The sequence below is a fragment of the Aethalodelphis obliquidens genome, unplaced genomic scaffold (genome assembly GCF_003676395.1).
Source record: "Aethalodelphis obliquidens isolate GAN/ISIS:26980383/991018 unplaced genomic scaffold, ASM367639v1 scaffold48, whole genome shotgun sequence".
NCBI classification, from domain to species: domain Eukaryota; kingdom Metazoa; phylum Chordata; class Mammalia; order Artiodactyla; family Delphinidae; genus Aethalodelphis; species Aethalodelphis obliquidens.
The window spans coordinates 7380876-7399851 of record NW_020837992.1 but is presented as its reverse complement, the minus strand read 5'-3'; the positions used below and the strand labels follow the sequence as shown (position 1 = coordinate 7399851).

The window sequence follows — 18976 nt, the reverse complement described above, 5'->3', positions numbered from 1 at the left end:
CTCCTTGGATAAGACACAAAGCACATAGTTGGCCTGTGTTTGGAGAGGTCTGTTTGCAGGGTATCTTAATGGCAAAGTCATGCTTTCTCAAATACTTGGTCAAATTTATATAGAATTGAGGGACCATAATAAGTAGGTCTTTATAAAGCTCTTTAGTAGCTTTTGAAGAGACTGTGCCTGAGAATTCAAATAATTATTTCTGGAAATCTGAAACCAGCGTTGGTTACCTGAGGGCGTTCCTTAATTGAAGCTTGATGGTGTTGCCCTGCCTAAGAATCTCAGTTCTGGTCAAGCCTGGGCAGTTTTATTGGTCTTTTGGAGTTCTGAAAGGACACTCTCAAACTGCCTGAGAGTACCAGAGGAGGAAAATGACACTCATTAAATATTTTAGGATTGTCTGTCTAAGAGGTCAAGAGAAAAAAGGAATTGCATTGCTGTAGAGTCACTGGAGACAGATTGTGGTCTGAACACCTCAGCTATCTTGGACTGACCTTGCCATTTTCCAAACTCTCCATGGGAAATCACTGTCTACTCTTTTTTTAACCTTAGTTGTTTACTTTTCAATGTCTTTTAATTTGCTCTTTTGAGGACATGGATGGCATGGATGGTGTAAGCAGCTGGTCTCTCCTCTTCCTTCTCTCTCCTCTCCTATTCAATACAGAATCGGGTTTACTCCTATCCATTGGATGGGGATAAAATATGCTCTAGGCAAGTGTTTTTTATCATTGATGTTTTCCAACCCGCCCTGTGCTTGAAACTCAGGTATCAGTCCTGTGCCCTGACCCTCTGAGAAAATGTCTTGTCCAGGCAGACACAGATGATTTATTTGCCAGAACTAAGTTTCTTCGGGAAAGCATCCTTGGTTTGATCTGGCTACACTGAGAAAGGAGCTCTTGACTATGTCTGTACACGGTCAAGAGAAAGTTCTCATGGGCAGTGATGAAGTTAAATGAAATAAAAGGATGGGTGGAGTTTGTGGCATGGGTGGGGGGGGCAAAGCATTCCAGGGAGCGGAAGTGGCACATGCAAGGGGAGAGAAACACCAGAGCTTGAGATGTTTAAAGGAAACTCAAGGATGGTTCTGTGAAAAGAAGTAATGGGAGAATCATTCATTTATTAACAAATATTTATTAAGAACCCATGATTTGGGCTTCCCTGGTGGCGCAGTGGTTGAGAGTCCGCCTGCCGATGCAAGGGACACGGGTTCATGCCCCGGTCCGGGAGGAACCCATGTGCCGCAGAGCGGCTGGGCCGTGAGCCATGGCCGCTGAGCCTGCGCGTCCGGAGCCTGTGCTCCGCAACGGGAGAGGCCACAACAGTGAGAGGCCCGCGTACCACAAAAAAAAAAAAAAAAAGAACCCATGATTTGCTAGGTACTGTTCTAAGCACCAGAAATACAGTAGTAAATTTTTAAAAATTCCTGCCCTTATCGAACTGATATGCTAGAGAAAGGAGTCAGAAAATAATCAATGCATATAATCAAAGTTTTAAATTAGTTCTTTCTAAAGAGCTATAATAATAATAAGGGCTACATGAGTGTTTGATAAACTGAGTAATTTTGTGTGTTGGTTAGAAGGCAATAGATCCTGTCAGGGCTGGGGGGTGGGTATTATAGAGTTTGGTAAAGAAAATTGGAAGTGCCGAAGGGAGGGTTGGGAGTGGGTTGTAATGTTACAACCTCTTTGAGAAACCTTTTTGTTTTTTAAAGATGACTTTGGATTTATTGATGACTTTTTAAAAAATTTTTATTGGAGTACAGTTGCTTTACAATGTTGTTAATTTCCGCTGTACAGCAAGTGAATCAGTCACACGCATACATGTATCCCCTCCTTTTTAGATTTCCTTCCATTTAAGTCACCACAGAGCACTGAGCAGAGTTCCCTGTGCTATACAGTAGGTCCTCATTAGTTATCAATTTTATACATAGTAGTGTATATATGTCAATCCCAATCTCCCAGTTCATCCCACCCCCCATCCCGCCGTGGTATCCACAAATTCATTCTCTATGTCTGTGTCTCTACTTCAGCTTTGCAAGTAAGTTCATCTGTATCATTTTTCTGGATTCCACGATAAGCAATATTATACGATGTTTGTTTTTCTCTTTCTGACTTGTTTCATTCTGTATGACAGTCTCTATGTAAAACTATGGAACGCTTCACGAATTTGAGTGTCATCCTTGTGCAGGGGCCATGTTAATTTCTCTGTATCGTTCCAATTTTAGTATATGAGAGCAGAAGCTAATCCTCATGCCGAAGTGAGCATGAGAAGGCTTTTTGAAAATGCACCACTGAGCAAAGACTTAAAAGGGGTATGGAGTTAACAATACGGTTATTTTGGTAAAGAGCTTTCTGTGCGGGTAACAGCTGGTGCAAAGACCATGAGGCAGAAGAGTGTCTTCAGGAAATAGCAAGGATGCCAGGGTGGGAGAATGAGGCTGGGGAGATGGGAGGGGGGCAGATAGAAGGTCACCATAAGGACTTCGGCTTTCATTCTGATAAAATGAAGAGTTGTAAAGACTGACTTCGATTTTAAGAGGTCAGCCTGGCCGCTCTATTGAGAATAGACTTTGGGGGGTAAAACTAATGGCCACATGATAAGGCAGCCAGCTGGGCAGCCACACAGGGTACGAACCTGTAAAGGGCACTAAAATAGCACTATGATAAGAAAAAGATGGTTCCTACCAGAGCTCACCTCAGGGAAGGTACAGTACATATCAATGAAATTTAATCAAGGACATGAGTAGTTGGGTAACAAAGGTATCCACTGAATGCTCTCTGAGGTCTGTGGGTCTAGTGAACTGTAGGCTTTTTGTTTTGCTGAGTGGGGCACTACAGTATAGGGCCAGAGGTATGTTATCAGAACCGTAGAAGAGAGGCTTCCGTCCACCTTGAGCTCACACCTCCTTAGACTGGGGTTCTTATTGATCAGAGCATCCAGAGAGCCGAGTTTCAGTCCCACCGCCCTAAGGGGAAATGCAGGGCTGGATCCTCAATGACATTGAATGCCCTTCAGAAAATACCTAGTTACATAACCCATACACACTTTCATGATGGCCTTCTTTTCCCATCTCCAGACCCCGTAGGAGGAGAACCTATTCCTTCCTCCTGGGAGCAGTTTTATTCCACTCTTCAGTAATAAAGATTCATTGTTACTCAGAAAGACATTGTAGATCATTTCTAAAAGCCTCCGCTCTTGAACAATGGGGTTTAGCTGAGGATGGTTCAGAGGATTAGCTGCTGCTGTCGTAAAGATCTGGCCCCTACCTGGGAGTAGAGCCCTGGGGGTCACTGACATGGATGAGTAGTTCCCAGAACCACAGTTCAGAAAGGACAGTCTAGTCACCAACAGCCTGCTCTAATTCAGCACACTTTCGTTGAGTGCCTGAACCATGACTTGTGTCCTTGATGGAATCACTTCTGGCTCTATCATCTGTCCCCTGAGAATAGCACTGTTGTCAATCCCACCTAGATTAGATCAATTAGCAAGGAAGAAGCAAGCTCATATATGCATGCTATTCATTCAAAGTGTGCATATAGGCATTTGGTATGAAGAACTGCTATTTCACTTGTAACTTTGTTTAATTATGATTATAGAGTGACAGAAGTACAAGTGTAACAGGAATTTTCTATATTAATCACCTCTGTATACATGTCAAATTAAAAATGTGCACAGTGTCTGTAATTCTTTCCTTTTTCTTGGTGTTCTGAATATGTTTACTGAAATATACATTTATGTCTGAATCAAATTTAAAAATTGGGGCTTGTATTTTATTCATCTTTTTAAAATGTAACTTTTCTAAATTTAACTTATTACATTTTGACACAAGTATTAATCTGAGATAGATTGGATATTTGAAAAAATTAAAAATGAATTCTTTACCAGAGATAGCTTGAGAAGCACTGAACTAGAAAACTAAGAAGAGGGCATATGGTACTATTTTTATTTCTTACCTGTGGAGACTCTCCAGACCCATCATCAGCTGTGCTCCGAGCTGTTTTCTACTTACAACAATGGGTTTATGGGACGCCATCTACCCCCATTCTCCTGTCCTCACACCCACGACTGCACAAGGTGGTTCCCTATGGAGTTAGTAATGCTGCCCACAGAGAAGGAAGTGAAAATAATAAAGATAGAACCTCACATCGGCCCAACTCATTTGAGACAATAAAGCCAGCTATAAAAGAGTCAATCGAAAAGATCAAACAATGTAGGGGGCACGGCATCTTACCCCTCATGGGAAGGAGAACTTTAAGGTTATTTTTCCTTTTCCTTCTTTCTAAAGGGAGCACAGCTATCAAAATAAGAAAGCTGACAACCTCCAGTGCAGCTTTCAGGATTTCAGTTGAGAATATCTATGAAGTATTTTCCTTCTCACCATGAAATTATCTGCTAAAGCAATTCTGCAGTCACTCTGAATACACACAAAGTAAAATGACTTACACTCTGAGAGTTACATTTCCAACTGACGACGTGCAAAAAGCAGCTTTGCAAAATGTACCTTTGTGTGCAGAGCCCAGTGAGCAATTAACTAGCCCTCTTGACCAAACTGTGTAGGCACAGAGCCTGGGCAGCACCTTTGCCAAGTCTGCCCCAGGCCTGCCGAGGTGGCACGTGGTGACTCAAAGTCTAGTGGGAAACATATTCACCATCAAAGAGCTAGTTTCTTAAACCAGGGTAGAATATAAATTTACTTTTTTCAATCACAAAATTCAATTCTAACCTTTTAAAAACAGCAGCTGGCAAAATCCTTCATGAATATGCATTCTCTCCTTAACTTGTAATTTTGTCATGCAACAAACATTAACAAATACTGCTACATTTCAAGGCTCTAGGTGGAGAACCGGGAAGATCAAAGATGAAAGTCTCTAAGGTAAAGGAGCATTTGCCATGTAGTAAACAAGTAATTATTTTAATACCTTATTTATACATTACAGCCTACATTTGAACATCACAACTGCCCTCATCCCAATGAAATAGGCAAGAATGAGTTATGCCATTTTGCCAAAGAGGAACTGGAGATAGGATGTATTAAATCATCTTCTTATGATCATACCACAAACAGCAGATCCAGAACATAGTGCTGGCTAAGAGCATGGCTTTGCGGTCAGTGGGATCTGGGTTCACAAGCCAGTCATCACCTTAGCTGGTTATTTTGGATATGTTAGCCCATTTGTACTTCTGCCTTCGTTTTTTTTTAAATTTTATTTATTTATTTATCTATCTATCTATCTATCTATCTATCTATTTATTTATTTATTGGCTGCGCAGCATGTGGGATCTTAGTTCCCTGACCGGGGATCGAACCCACTCTCTGCATTGGAAGTGCTGAGTTTTAACCACTGGACCGCCAGGGAAGTCCACTTCTGCCTTCTTATCTATGAAATGGAGATAACATCTGCCTCATAGGCTATTGTAGGATTAATTGAGAAAATGTTTGTGAAGATGGGAGGAACTCAGTAAGTGATGGTAGGTGTCATTATTTCATCAAGAATCCTTTATTAAGCTTCCATTTACATACACTGCACTATGTGGAAGATAACCTAGACATAGGAACTCACGATATAATACAAGGAGAAACAGACAAACGATGTAACACAATAAAACAAAAGTGACAAATCAGGCACTGATAAGGACTGCCTCCTCAGTGTTTCTGTAGCAATATCTAGATCTCAGAGCACGTATGGAATATGCTGTCATTGTCAGGGTCTCAGGCACTCTACCCTCACCCTTCACCAGTAGATTATGAACTCCAGGTAAGTTTTAGTATTTTCCTAAAACCTTACTTATTTACTCTATAAATACTGATAGAGATCATAGAGTCAGGGAATGAGTGCACCAAGGATACAGCCGTGGTCCTCGCCCCTGGGGACATGCCATGTAGCAGACACTCAACAAAAGCGTGCTGAATTAAGGTAGATTGTTGATGATTAGATTGTTCTTTCTGGCATTTTCCAGTTGTCTTTCTTTTATTGATTTCTAGTGTAATTCCATTGTGGTCTGAGAGCAGACACTGTATGATTTCTATTCTTTTAAGTTTGTGAAAGTGTGTTTTATGGCCGAGAACGTGGTCTGTCTTGGCGAACATTCTGTGTGAGCTTGAGAAGAATGTGTACTGTGTTGTTGTTGGATAAAGTAGTCCATAGATGTCCATTATATCCAGTTGATTGGTGGTGTTGAGTTCAGCTAGGTCCTTACTGATTTCATTCCTGCTGTATCTCTTCATTTCTGATAGAGGGATATTAACATTCCCAATTATGATAGTGGATTCGTCTGTTTCTCCTTGCAGCTCTATCAGTTTTTGCCTTGTGTAGTTTGACACTCTGTTATTAGGTGTATACACATTAAGAACTGTTATGACTTCTTGGAGAATTGACTCCTTTATTTTATTGTTATTTTATTTTATTCATTTTCAGTTTTTATCTAAAACGAGGCAAGTAGTGCTGTGTTTTCAAAATTCACTTTTGGGTCTTCATTAGTTAACTAATTATCCAAAAATAGTTAACTTTAAATTATCTTTTGATGAAAAATGAATCCATAGAATTTTTTATGCATAAATCTAGGAAAATAGATTCAAAACATTCTATCAAATTCAGAAAATATTTGGCGATAACTTTCGGCAGATGTGCTGTATCAACATCATCACCTCTTTCACTGATAACTTAAATTCTGGAACGTGGTGTAAATGTGGAAAGTGTTCTTTTAAGCATCTAGCTTTTGTTTTAGGTCTTCAACCTTATCTGCCATTGAAAAACATTGTTTCTCCCGTACATGAAAGTATTAAGATCATTAAAATAGCAAGGACAGGCAAATAAACAAGTCTGGCTCTAATTCATGTCTTTACAAAGTTGGGACCAAGCGGATTTCTTACCTTGTAAAACACTAAGAGTTTATTCCGCACTGCAGACATTGTTGAGAGAGCTTTTCCTCTCGATAACCATCAAACATCAACACGCAGTACTGTTGTGTATGATTAGCCACCTTCTTGATTATTCATTCAGAGTCACCGTGAATTTAACTCATTTACCTTTACGTAATTTACTATCTTTACTACGTCACTAAGTACAATGTTTAGTTTAGCTGACTTATTTTTGAAGCCAGTCTTTCTCAACGAAGGCAGAAGTGCATTAATGTACATTCTGGTGTAAGTTTATTAATATGGGTACTCACTCCAGAATGTTTTCCTGTCATTGCAACTGTGCTGTCAGAACATACTTGTACACAAAACTTAAACTCCAGACCACACCTGTTGACAATGTAATTCTTTTTAGCTTTATACATTTGAAAGCTAGTTGTGTCTTTTGACAATGAGCATGAAAAAATTTTTTTAAAAAAGATTCTTCCTTCATATCACCATCGTGTTCAAATTACATCTGTACTGAAAGATTGCCATATTAGCCGTATCATTGCACAAGTCAGGTTGCAATGAAAAATACTTCACTTGCTTTATTTGGTCTGTGAGTTGGTCTTCCATATCATTAGCCTGGTATGTTAATCTGTGGAGTCATTTGAAAGTGGTGGTGGAGCTACCTTCTTTGCCAAAGATTCCTGTTTCCAAACACACACCTCTGCTGCAGATTGTCGCTAATGTCTCATCAATTGCATAGGTTTTTTTGGTCTTAGCAACCTGAGGTGCTATTTTAGTAGAAGTGCGCAAAGCATGACTAAGTAAAATATTGAACATTTGCTTCTGTGGCTTTCTAATGCAATACTTGTTTATTTCAAAGAATTCTTTTTAGTTTTGAGCTTTTATTTTAGCCTTTTGTGAGTAAATTGCTGCCCAAGAAGTTTTGAAGGAATCACTAGTTAGAACATTTCTGCCAATAACACGCTTTTGGGTCTAGCATGCCATCCTCCAATATGGCTACAAACCCAGCCCAAACTTAGTATATGAGGAATGATCCTTCAAAATAAAGCTAGCATGAAGTCTTTGGTCTCCATTTCTTCGGAGTCACTTCCATTGCCGTTATTTGGTTTCCTTCTACTGATGCATTCAGATAAAGTATGTCTTTTCTTGAAACGAACAAAAAAGTCATGTGTAATTTCTTGTACTGTTTGTAAATTAGAAATAAAAATGAGTAATACAGTTTGTTCTTTCTCAATTTAGCTAGTAATGTTAAGCTATAAGTTAAGCACGGTTGATTAAAAATTGAAATCATGAGAATAATAAGTTAGAAAAGTAAATCCATGCCAACATTTTCTCCCTCTTCCTTGTCTTTTGTGGCCTCTCTCATCTGACTTCTTAATCGACACTTCTCACGTGAGCTGACGAGGAGGTGGGTAGGAAGACATTTCTCTAGTAATTGTTTAAAATCCCTCTGTAGCCTAATTCATGGAAAAAACAGGGAGACCAGGGTTTCACGCCTTGTGTTTTACATTTCATGTTATTTCCTAATGAGTACAGTAGTATCTAATTGTGTCCCGGAGGAATGAGATGTTTTCACCATCCCATGTGTAAGATCCATGATTATACTGATTATATTTAACTGGATATGTGGCATCAAAAAAAGGTGCTAGCTTCAGGTCAACAAATATATTTTGAACACCTACAATATGCAAGGCCCTGTGCTACATGTAGTAGGGAATACTAGAGTAAGTCAATCATAGTTTCTGTCGTCTGTGAGCTGACAAATATAGGGTGTTGGTTATCTGTTGCTGCATAACAAATTACTCAAAGCTTAGTGATTTAAAACAATAAATGATTTTTTATTTAGCTCATACATCAACAGCTGGGCAGTGGTTCACCAGGGTGTCTCATTTCTGTTAGGTTGTCAGTAGGCTCAGCTCAAACAGGGACTGGATGATCCACTTTCAAGATGGCTCACTCACATGGGCAACAAATTGGTCCCTGGAGGTAGGCTGGGAACTCGGCTGGGGCTTTGAGCCAGTGACCCAGGTTGCTTTCCAGGTAGACCTCTGCACAAGCTGCTTGAACATCCTCACAGTATGATGGCTGGGTTCCAAGTGTTAGTGTCCCAAGAGGTCAGGACAGAAATGCATGGCGCTTTTAAGACCTAGCCTCAGAAGTCACATAGCATCTCTTCTACTAGCTTTATAGGTTGTACAAAGACCTGCCAGGTTAAAAGAGAAGGGAGCAGACCTACTGATGGGTAAGTGGCAGGATTATAGAAGAGCGTGTGTGATGGGACACATTGTTGTAACCATCTTTAGAAAATAACAATCTGCCATACAAGTCATTCATTCATTCATTCATTCATTCAACAGATATTTATCAGTCACCTACTATGTGCCTGATACTGTTAAGGGCTGAGTATTCAAAGATAAATAAGACATGGTTTCTGCCCTAAAGGAACTGACAATTGTAGGAGAGGAAGAAGATAGAATTGACTATATGTAATAAAATAGAAGTACTATGCCAGAAGTTTATACAAATCACAGTGGTGGCACAGAGAAGGAGAGGTGATAAAATTTCTCAGGGAAGTTACATTTGCGATGGCTCTAGAAAGGTGTGTAGGGCAATAGTTCTCAAAGCATGATCTGTGTATCCATGGGGATCCCCAAGAGCTTTTCAGGGAGTTTGTGAGGTCAAAACTATGTACATAATAATACTAAGACATTGTTTGTGTTGATGTGCGGACTGATGGTACAAAAGCAATGGTGTGTGAAACACTAGCCCCTTAGCATGAATAAAGGGAGTGCCAAATTGTATCTGTAGTCACTGTATTTTTCACTGCTGTGCACTCATTAAACAAAAAAGTTGGTTTCACTCAAGAATGCCCTTGATGAAGCAAAAATGATTAAATTTATTAAATTTCGACCCTTGAGTACATATTTTAATATCCTGTGTAACAAAATGAGAATTCTACGTAAAGCACTTCTGCATACTGACATTCTTTGGCTGTTTCAAGGAAAAGATTTTGTGCAGTTGAATTTCTAACTGAAATAGCTGCTGTTTTCAGTACCGTTTTTACTTGAGAGAACAACTGACAAACCAGGGTTTTTCAGACTTGAGTATTTGGCAGACATTTTCTTGAAAATCAATGAGGTGAGCCTGTCACTTCAAGGAAAACAACTGACGGTATTCGTTGCCAGTGATAAAATTAAAGCTTTCAAGCAAAAATTAGAATTGTGAAAAACTGGTATCTGCCACCATGAATTTGACGGTTTCCAAAGAATGGTTTGATGGAATTGATGTGATTAACAAATAGGATTTTTTGGTCTTTTTTAGAGAAATGTCGGTTTGGCACAAAGAAATGTGATTTTTGGAAGAGCTTTGTAACTCAGGGAACCCATATTTTCCAAATGACCAGCGCATGGTGTTCAGAATCATGCATGAGAAAAAGGTCCTTTCAAAGAATAAGAAAGACCAATGGATTAATGTAACAGAGTATGATAATTTTATTGATGTGGTTTCAGACTCCACATTAAATTGTAAGAAACTCCCACTTGTTGAATTTTAGGATAGTGTCAAAGAACAATGTTCTCAGTTATCCGAAAAGCCTATTGAAATAGTCTTCCCTCTTCCATCTACATATCTGTGTGAAACTGGATTTCCTTTATATACTTCAACCAAAACAACATATCACTTAAGATTGAGTGAAGAAGCAGGTATAAAAAGTCTGTCATCTCTGAAGCCAGACATTAAAAAGATTTGGAAAAATGTAAAGCAATAACAGTCTTCTTACTAATTTTTTAATGTTTTGGACAATATTGTTATTTTCATCACGTATATTATCTATGTTAACATATGAGTTTATTATTTTTTTCAAGTGGATAAGCAAATATTTTTAATTTCCTCAGATTTAATTTCTAACATGGTGAATAGTGATAGATGTAGTCCACATAAATAAAAGCTCTTTGTTTTCCACAGTCCTTTAAGAGTGGAAAGGAGGCCTGAGACCCAAATTTGAAGCCAAAGTATAACAGGGTCACATTCACCAGAATAATGTACATGCTGGGAACAAAGGCTTGGAAGCCCGAGTGGGAGAGCTAGGCAGCTCGGAGGACTGTACATGCTCAGATGGGTGCCAGTGTGGGGCAGGAGACGAGCAGAGGTGTGAGACGGGGGGCTGGCTGGTGGGCAGGGGCCTGCGCAGTGATGAAGTGCTCAGGCGCTTCGAAGATGAACTGCTTCGAATCTTCTTCCACCACTTGGTTCCTGTGTGATGTGGGGCAAATTACTTAATCTCTCTTTATCTTAGTTTTCAAATATTTCAAATAGGGATAGTCATAGCACTGTTCGCGACCAGGGTTCTTGGCCTCCTTAATCAATAGAGGCCAGACAAGAAATTCAGGCAAGGCTTTATTGGGGCCCTGCTACACCAGGGAGGGGCAAGAACAAGTAACAGGTTCCCTTGCTCACTCGCACCCCAAGCTGGGGGGTGAGCCAGTTCCTTATATGGGGTGACAGTAGGGACGGGTCCAGGGGTTGGGCCAGAGGCGTGGCTTAGGTGTTTTGCCCACTGCTTTGGTAGTGTTGAGTGCAGGGGGCTCTTCAGAAGTGGCAGTTGGGTTTTTGGTCTCTTTGTATCTTTTTGTCCATAATTTGCCCCAACTGCACATACACGCAGTTATTTTTAGTCCCTTATAGTTTCTTTGTATTTTGTTGCTCCAGGAGATGTTTGTCCAGGTGCAAGCATGGCAGCAAAGGGTTCCAGGTCCCAGGTCCCAGCCTGATGTCTCAGCATCTATTATCTAAGTCTGTAAGAATTTATGAAACAATCTATAAAATACTTGATGTGGTGTTTGGCACAAAGAAAGCTCTCAATAAATGTTGGCTATACTAAGGTGTTTGGACTCTATTCTTTAGTAAGGAGAGTATTGAGAGGGTTTTTAGCAAGAAAAAGACATGACTGGATTAAGATGTGCTGTAAGTGACATACGGGGAGGGTGCATGTTGTACTTTTAGCTTTCCTTGATGCAGTATGGTCCTCAGCAAAACACGTCTGAGTTCCACTGGCTATGTTTGGGGTGGAGATCTTCAACCTCACGAAGCCTCCTGGGCATCCCAGTGCAACACTTACTTTAGGAGCAATTTTACATACCACTGGGAGTCAGTTCTCTTCAGTGGAAAATTTTGCTAGCCTAGTAACTTTCAAATTTGTGTTGATTTTTTTTCTTCTTTTCTCTCAAACAGCACTTCATGTGCTTTACTAGTTACAAAATCATTTCACTCTCCTCAAGTAATTGGCTGCCTAGTGCCTCTTCTTACATTACCATAGTCTCTGAGGTGGCCAGATGTTGCCGTGAGCACAGTTTGCAGAACTGGGCTGGGCTGCGAGCAGCCCATTGGGAGAAGAGGCACTAGGGGCCAAGAAATCACTGGGTTATTATGGACAGTGAAATTCAGTTCATCAATAATGTATTGAGGGTTTACTCTGTGCCAGGTACTGAGAAGCAACAGAAGTGAAAGAATGTACCTCCCACCCCCATCTCAGACAAGCTTGCCTGTCCTTTTAGGAAGGAGGATGAGGCATGTTTGCAAATAACTACATTGTGAGTTGTGTGTGACAAGTGCTAAAACAGGAGTAAAAGAAAAGTGTTTTGGGAACCCAGTGGAGAGCCTGTTTCAGGCTCTGGGAGGCTGGCAAAGACCTCATGGCATTTGAGCTGGGCCTTGAAAGTGGGGTCAGGTTCCAGCAGGTAGGAAAGGTCTTTCTGTGGAGAGAACAACATGACTAAAGATAAGGATGTAAAGCAGGCAGCATCGGACTTCCCTGGTGATCCAGTGGTTAAGACTATGTGCTTCCAAAAAAAAAAAAAAAGACTATGTGCTTCCAATGCGGGGGGCGCGGGTTTGATCCCTGGTTGGGGAACTAAGATCCCAAATGCAGCATGGCCCCCCCCCAAAAAAAGGAATATAGCAGGCAGCATCAGCAGCATGATTTGTGGGGCTCAGTGCGAGGCTCCTTGTTTAATAATCATTGAGAATTTCAAATCAGTGACAGCAGAGCATTTAACCAAGTGGGGGACCTTCTAAGGGCAGAGTCCATGTGACTGCACAGGTTGTATGTCAGTGGACTCAGTCCTCAATGCAGGGTGCACACTTGGAAGGGAAGGGTTGTCTGAAGCATAGCTGTGTGACTGTGAGTGGTGGAAGACAAGTGTGCAAAGGCAGGTCGTGTTACTGAATGCAAGTTTTGTGAGGCCAAACCAACCAAAAGGTCAGAGTTTGGAGCAGAGAAAGGTTTATTGCAGGGCCATGCAAAGAGATGGGTGGCTCATGCCCAAAAAACCCTGAACTCCCTGAAGGGTTTCAGCAAATCATTTTTAAAGGCAAGTTGAAGGAGGGGTGTGGTTAGTTGTTGCAGACTTATTGGTGTAGGAATCCTTTGTTCTTGCAGCTGTCTGGATAGATCAGGTCACGATGTTCCCATAAACCTCCAACAAGACAAGTGTTATTCTCTGTTCTGCAACTTTTTATCTCTACATGAATGGACTCAAAAGTCAGAGCCCTGAGAATAGGCTATCCTGTATATTTTAGGCTATAGGCAACATTGCTTTTTTTTAATTAAATGGTTTGTGTTCGAATTTATTTATTTATTGGTTGAGTTGGGTCTTTGTTGCGGTATGTGGGCTTCTCACTGTGGTGGGTTCTCTTTGTTGCAGAACACGGGCTCTAGGTGTGTGGGCTTCAGTAGTTGTGGCACAGGGGCTCAGCAGCTGTGGCTTGTAGTCTCTAGAGCGCAGGCTCAGAAGTTGTGGCACACGGGCTTAGCTGCTCCGCGGCACATGGGATTTTCCTGGACCAAGGCTCGAACCCTTATCCTCTGCATTGGCAGGCGGATTCTTAACAACTGTGCCACTAGGGAAGTCCCTAGGCAACATTCTTAACTCAAAGCAAAAGCAATAGAATAAAGAGGTTAAAGTAAAAGAAACAGATCTAATATGGAGTCAGATTTGTTCTTCCCTATTACAGTTGCTCCACATGCTTGGACACCATGCTTAGGAGGGTGGACTGGATGGGGAACCCCTGAGTTTGGAGCTGGGATTGATATGACCAAAAGAATGCTTTGAAAAGATGGCTACTGCAGTGTAGAGGCAGGATTTGAGGTGGTTTGGGAGGAACTGAAGAGAGGACCAGGGCTTGGGAAGCCGTTGAAATGTGGACCTTTTGAAAAGGAGTGGTTCTAGAAGAAGCAGCAGGAATGGAATGGAAAAAGTGGATGCCAGACACATAGAAGAAATAGAGATGTCAGGTCATGGAATCGAGAAGGGTGAGGAAAGGAGTATGCAGAAATGATACCCAAATGTTTAGCCTGTGTGATGGGACTGATAAGAAAAGTTGAAGGAGAGTTGGTGGGTGAGGAAGTCAGTCATTCAATCCATGTTCTTTGAACGACTGGCTAATTATCCGCAGTGGATTTAACCAAGCAGTAAGAGTTAAATGGTGGAAATAACTGAGTGTGTGTACATTCTTCTGCAAAGGGCAGTCCCTGTACCCTCAGTTTATATATATATATATATATTTATATATATATATATTTATTTATTTATTATTATTATTTTTTTCTGTACGCGGGCCTCTCACTGCTGAGGCCTCTCCCGTTGCGGAGCACAGGCTCCGGACGCACAGGCTCAGCGGCCATGACTCACAGGCCCAGCCGCTCCGTGGCATGTGGGATCTTCCCGGACTGGGGCACGAACCCGTGTCCCCTGCATCAGCAGGCGGACTCTCAACCACTGCACCACCAGGGAAGGCCCCCTCATTATATTTAATGAAGCTCTGAAAATGTCCATGGGTTCATAGCACACACTAGTGGCTTGGTGAGCAAGTCTTGATTAAATGCACATCCGAGTGTCTTGGCTGGGCATAAGTCTTGGGCCTGGCCCCTGCCCACTGACGCAGGCTCTTCTCTCACCACTCTCCATCCATACCTGGTGTCCCAGGGCTGAACTAGTTGCCTTTGCTTGGGAGCCTTCCTTCCCCACTCCACTGCCATACCCCTTAGCTCCCATTTATCTTTCAAAACTCTTTTCTGGGCATGCTGCACACCCTGCCCGCTTCCGCCACCACCAGTCTAGATCTCACCCTGACCACACCACGGCTCATTTGTTTGTTCATATGAGACCCGGTCTTATCAGACATTGTATCTGAGCGCTAGTGCCAGGCCCACCAGAAAAGAGATGCTTGGCAAATGTTTGTGGAATAAATGAATGAAGAGATCAAGTTGGTCCATTGGACTGAAGTGATTGTCTGAAAACCCATTCAATTTCAGTTAAGTAGTTGTACTGCTTTTAGTTCCAGAATGGGCACAAGATCTGAAATTTCTAAACAGCAGAATAACCAAATGCCAAATGAGGTTCAGTTTGATCATTCTGACAGCCCAGCCCAGATGTTGTAACCAGAGACCAGGGAGGAGCAGGGCTGTCCCAAGTGGGAGATGGGGGTGGAAGTGGTCTACACTAGTGGTTTGTCTGTGAGAATTTTAAAATATTAAAATACAGGGACTTCCCTGGTGGTCCAGTGGGTAAGACTCCCCGCTCCCAATGCAGGGGGCCGCGGTTTGATCCCTGGTCGGGGAGCTAGATCCCGCGTGTATGCCACAACCAAGAAGTCCGTATGCCACAATCTACTGCAACTAAGACCCGGCACAGCCAAAATAAACGAATACTTAAAAAATATTAAAATACTAATTGAAAGTTGGAATATTTCTATGATCACCGTGAGCTGGCAGTTCTAAATGTGTCCGTGATAGAACACTCCTCCCCCTCAGAGACTGATCATACTAGTCCCTTAGAGCGACCCAATGAGCCCCATTGGGGAGCAGCACAAGGTTTTGATCATGCCTCTCAGGGCGGAATACAGACTATTTATCTGCTCTTTCTAAACCCTGGGCCCCTTCGAACTTCCCTTTTCCTCATATTGATGGCAATGTCGTAGTGACCCTCCTAGGGCAGCCCTGTCACTTCTTGGGTTCTTTGCATCCCTCCTTTCAGATTCGGGGGGGGGGGGCATCCAGAGGGTCAGTTGGCTCAGAAGAGCCCCTCCGAGTAGAGTTGGAATCTAAGTTTTAGAAGAGAAGTGGAGGGCTGTCACAGAGCCAGGACCTCTGCTCTGTGTGTATGCCTGCGGGGGAGAGATGTCTAAGGGAGGGGAGGAGGGTCTACTGCTGATCTTCCAATTAACCTGCACACGTAGACCTCACTCAGTACGTTTCTGAAACTCCTTGCCTTGTGCTGAATTAAGTTGGAAAATATTTCAAAAGTTACAGAAGCTGTGGCAATTTGAAAACTTTTACTAGCCAACATTTTATATCAGAATTAGCAAATGGCAAGTTAATTCTGTAACAGATATTGAGACCCTGTCTTGGCAAACCAAATTACCAATGGATCACTCATAAACATGGAAACGGTTAGTGTCTTCCTTGGCCTTACGCCAGCCGATGGGTGGGCTGCTCTGATCCCTCCCTTGAAACCCGTGAGCGGAGAAGCATCTGCATCCTGGGATGCTGTTTCAGTTGGTCATGTCTGTGCTGAGCTCAGGGTGGGAGATAGCAAGTATAGATAAGGAGTTCCATTGCCTTCGGGGTAAAAACCCGAGGACACCCTTCGTGATGTGGGTCTTGCCATACCCCAAGCTCTTCCCTTAGGACTGCCCCACCACTACCCTTGAATTCTAGGCACCAGCCATGCTGAGAGACTTGCAGTTACTCAGACAAGATTTGTTCTCTCAAATCAAGGTATAGTATGTCTTGGACATACTATTCCCTTTGCGTGGAATTTTCCATGTATCCCCACTCCCTCATTTATCAGAATAATTCAGGATGTTCTGACATCTTCTCATGCAGAAGGCCTTTCTTTGCTCAGTTCCCCAGATGGGGTCAGCTAGATGCAGACTCTGTTTTCATGTATATATTTATGTTGCAGCTAAATAACCTCGCCTGTTCTCTAGCCCATGTTGCCCTGTCCCTGCTTTCAGCTCCTTTGCAGACGTTATTTCTGTCATCTGGAACACCGTCCCGCGTGCTTCCTTCTAACCTTGGCCTTGCCCCTCCAGCAGAATTCTCTGAGGGTTATTTCTTCTACTTTCAAGGCTGACTGTGTTTTTCCAAGCACTGTTCTTACATTCTCTGATAGCTTCTGCCAAGTCAACTGTTCAGTGGTGATGCCGTGGTGAAACTGAATCAGAAATCTAGAGGAATTCACCACTTGGGGCTTTTCTATTAACATCACTATCCACAGAACAGTAGAATTCAGTAATTTCTGATTGCTGTTTTGGGGACACATTTATCAAGGTATGGAAATACATTATTAAGTAAGCTAAATACAAGTTGAACGTTGTTTTTTTTCCTCCCTAAACTCAACACATCCACCACTGCTGAGCTTACTTTTTATTTTCCTCCCTACCCTCAGGGTAAACTTGACTGTCTTGCAGCCCCAGCAATTCAGGGCAGAAAGCCCAGGACCCTTGGCCTGTCCTAAGTGTCACGGCAGACACTAAAGCTTGGCTGTTCCAGGCCCTGATGAGGGCTCTGTTTTCTCCCCGTGACACTTGATGAGTCTCCTTAGCCATCTCTCTTCATGAAACATAATGACCTTGCTAATTTCAAGGCCTAAAAGTACCTTTTTCTCTACACATTATTTCTTAAACTTTCCTCTTTAAAGTGAGAAAAGAGAAAAAAATAAAGACTGTGATATTTTCCTAGTCTCTGTAAAATCTCAAGCTAGCCCCTGATTATTTCTCCTCAACTAAGAAAAAAGTTCATTTATCAACTTAGTACTAATTTCTTCAATTAACTACTCCCCCTGTTTTATTCTTTTAATCATCAGTACCCAGTTAGCACTAAGTACTTCTTGGCTAAGCCTGTGTTTTATAATCTGTTTCAGAAAGACATCACACTCTTTTCCTTAAACATTTTTAAAACAGTTGAACATAACCAGACTTTCTCAAAACAAGGCATCTAGTGGTTACTCACAGACAAATTTAGAGGTTCACAGATGGGGATGAGATAATGGTGCCTATAAGAATCATGGGATGTTTTAAAACCTCTACTTGCTCACCTCTTCTTACCCCACTTTACCCCTGAGTATAACTAAATTTTAGGAAACTATAATTTTTAAAGGGCTTTTTTTGGTGATTCTCATATGGCCCCTGGTTGAGAATCATGCTTATGGTGGTTCCGGGTGGGTAGGACCCATCTGAGTGTTGTTGATTTTACATATTAGTTACACTGGGGAGCACAGTGGGGAAGTCAGATGTGATAGATCTGGGATGCTTCTGGAAGACTTACATTTTGAGTTGGATCTTGAATGATAATAACATAGCAATAACTGACTTGTACTGGGCACGTACTGTGCAGAGCACTTCACGTACATCATCACATTTAATCCTCACCAAAATCCTACTGTAAGGCAGATGGTGTTATCCCCTGTTTACAGATGAGGAAGACAGAGATCAGAGAGATCAAGTGCTTTGCCCAAAATTACACAGCAAGTAAGTAGCAGAGCTGGCATTTAACCCTCAGTCGTGTGACTCTAAAGCTCTACTGCTATGACGTGTCAGACTTAGTGGGAAGGAAGTAACAGAGACTCAAGGTATGTGTATTGGCAAGAGAATTATTTCGTACCTGATCAAAATCTTTGTGGAAGACAGATATCTGGGCTTATAAGAAGTCCTCAGAGTCGATTATGGACATCATCATTAGACTGGAAATTATCTTTATGTCTCTAAGAAGATGAGAAAGGCCACGTTTTTATCATCAGGAGTAGGCCTAGTGTGTTATCATCCGCTTCAAGTTTTCTTTCTAATTCTATAATCAGAATTGATAATCATGGTCATGTTTTGGAGATCAGAGGGACTTTAGATCCCATGCATCCTGTTTTTTGTCTGACTCCCTCATTTGGCAGATTTATTTATTCAAGGAAAGGCAGCAGAGTGTAGAGCAATGGTTTTCAACTGGAGGTGAATTTGCCCGCCAAGGGACATATGGAGACATTTTTCATTGCCGCAACTGGGAGGTGCTACTGGCATCAGTGAGTAGAGGCCAGAGATTCTGCTAAATATCCTGTAACACAA

General features: G+C 41.8%; 1 protein-coding gene and 1 non-coding gene across 3 annotated transcripts in view; one reads left to right on the top strand and one right to left on the bottom strand.

The window, feature by feature from the left end:
* Positions 1-18976, top strand: part of KCNH1 (potassium voltage-gated channel subfamily H member 1) — a 423297-nt gene that overhangs the window by 267833 nt on the left and 136488 nt on the right. The window lies entirely within an intron of this gene.
* LOC113607580 (U6 spliceosomal RNA) lies at positions 2140-2246 on the bottom strand. Its single transcript, XR_003427995.1, has one exon. It is a non-coding gene; the product is annotated as a U6 spliceosomal RNA (small nuclear RNA).